This window comes from Rhincodon typus, chromosome 49, assembly GCF_021869965.1.
Source record: "Rhincodon typus isolate 14 chromosome 49, sRhiTyp1.1, whole genome shotgun sequence".
Lineage (NCBI taxonomy): Eukaryota > Metazoa > Chordata > Chondrichthyes > Orectolobiformes > Rhincodontidae > Rhincodon > Rhincodon typus.
Window position 1 is genome coordinate 3903804 of NC_063380.1, and position 2401 is coordinate 3906204.

The 2401-nt window shown below is 50.4% G+C and overlaps 1 protein-coding gene across 1 annotated transcript in view; it reads right to left on the bottom strand.

Moving 5' to 3' along the window:
* Nucleotides 1-1463: 1463 nt before the first annotated feature.
* The window catches only part of LOC125488092 (ras-related protein Rab-35-like), a 5835-nt gene continuing 4897 nt past the window's right edge, over nt 1464-2401 (bottom strand). Inside the window, exon 6 of the mRNA XM_048620922.1 lies at nt 1464-2401. This exon is cut by the window's right edge and continues 510 nt beyond it. The gene's annotated coding sequence lies outside the window, so the exon portion shown is untranslated.

The window sequence follows — 2401 nt, forward strand, 5'->3', positions numbered from 1 at the left end:
TCCAGGGGAGGAAATCCACATGAATGCGTTCGCTGGTCTTCCGCTATCTATCTCTCCATCCCTTTCTTGGTCTGTCCTTCCTTCTCTCTCTTGGATTATTTCTCCATCTCTCTGTGTGTCTGTTTATATGACTCCATCCCCCCTCCCTGGGATCAGCCGAGGGAACCATCTCTGCTTGGATCCGGGGCCCCTGGAACCATGTTGCTGTATCCCGGCTACGGTCTGACCAGTACGTTGTACTGTTTTAGTAAAGGAAAAACCTGCCCACTTTTATACCCCGTTCCCCGTGAAAGAAAGGCCAGCGTTCCAGTCGCCTTCCCCACCAAGCTCAGTCACAAGCCTTTTCTGATTCGTGGGCCGGGACTCCCAGATCCCTCTGTCCCGGAGGAGTCTCTGCCTCTCCATTTCGAGAGTATTCCACTCCCGTTTCCCCGTCCCCACGTGATATTCTAAGGTTTTGCTCGCTCACCCAGTCTGTAATCCCGCCCCGCTTCCCTCACCCAAGTCGTCAACAGATTTGTAAATAAACAAGGATGCTCCCCCCCCCACACACTCCTGTTATCCCGACTCTCTGTTTTCTACTGGTGAGCCCATCCTCTATCGCTGCTGAAATATTACCTCTGACACCGCGGGCTATTAGGAAATAGCCAAGCACGATCAAACTCCTTCTGAATATGTTTATATCCATTGCTTCCCCTTTATTTATCCTGCTCGTAACCCACCCCCCGAAAGAATTCTAATAAATTCGAGGTGGTGGTGCAGTGGCTCAGTTGTTAACCAGGGACTCGGGTTCGATTCCACCCTCGGGCGACCGTCTGTGTGGGAAATGCAGGGTACAGGGAGAGGGGAGGCTCTTAGGAGGGATCGCTACGGAACTCGATGGACTGAATGGCCTGCTTCCCATGGATGTATGATAAATAGTCGCAAACAACATCCCCAGTGGCAGGTGTTAGAACAGTGTGGCCTGTCTCTTTGTCTATAATAAACGTTTGACTCCAGCGGTTTTCCCTAGCCCTTCTGGATTTCTCCAGAACCAGTTAATCTGCGAGTTTGTCTCGCTCCCCGTGCATCTGCCTCTGTTTCTCCTCTCCATCTCATTCTGCTTAACCCCCCCTAAGTGACTTGCTCTGTCTCTATCTCAGCACACTTTGTGTTCTTGTTTTCTGTTGGGTCTCGCTCTCTCGCTGCACTATATACCCCAGGCCAGGACGATCGAAATAACGGATCGGCTGGCCCTTGCTACAGCTCACCAACAGATCGTGATACGCTCGGCGCCTCTGCGCAGGGAGGATTGTGAGCAGATTCATCGGTATAGAACCAACGGGAATATTGATCAGAATTCCAGTCCCTGCCAACGTACAGTGTCCCAGATTTTGGCAGGGGAGGAGAGGACAGCGTATCTAACATGTTCCCCCAAGGTGAAACAGATCGCGAGGACAATAAAACGAAGCAGGCACACCATCTCTGGTTTCAATGGATTTGTATAAATCTCGCACGCCATCGGTATTTATTTAAAAGCAGATGGATCTGCCCCCGTTGCAAACGAAGAGAAACGAACAATGAATTCTTTACAAATATTACAGATTGTTCCAGTTTGGGTAAAATAATAATAATAATAAAAAAAATAGTTGAGTGAGAATTAGTGCAACTGACTAGGAAGGGGATTAGTTCATAGGTGACTCCTGTCTGGTTGTCAGGGAGGGAGGGAGGAAGAGATCACGGAAGTGTGGGCAGCTACTCAGCCTTGGCGCCCCTCACGCCAGATCCGACCATTGCCCTGGAAACTTGCAGCAGACTGCAGGATCGCTGTTCGGTATCCCAAAGGAAATATGCCCATCCTAGCACCCACCTCTCCCCCATAGTGTTCGTGCGGTTTATCAGAGAGGGAGAGCGCGTTATGGCAATAGGAGTAAGGGAGATTAGTGTTACAGTGAGGGGTGTGGGGTATATCAGTACGTTACAGCGAGGGGCACGGGGTAGATCAGTGTGTTAGGGTGTGGGGCACATTGGTGCAGGGTATATCAGTGCGTTATGGTGAGGGGCACGGGGTGCATCGGTGTGTCACAGTGAGGGGCGTGGGGCATATTGGCGTGTCACAGTGAGGGGCACGGGGTACAGCTAGAGGCACTGAGTCACTGTTCCAGGGACAGACAGGATAAAGATTAGTGTTTAGCGGCATCCTGTCACGTGTATTGTTCTGAATACACTGCAACAGCCCACACTAACATCCTTCAAAGGTCAAAGTCACAATCTCTCAAGCCCCAAAAACCAGTAAGGTCAGAGTCATTTGATTAAACAAAACATTGCAGTGGATTAACCGGAACCAGGCAGCTCTGGAATCGATGAGCACTGAACCCCAGGTCCATGATTAAATGTTGCATTGACTAGATAACTGGGGGGG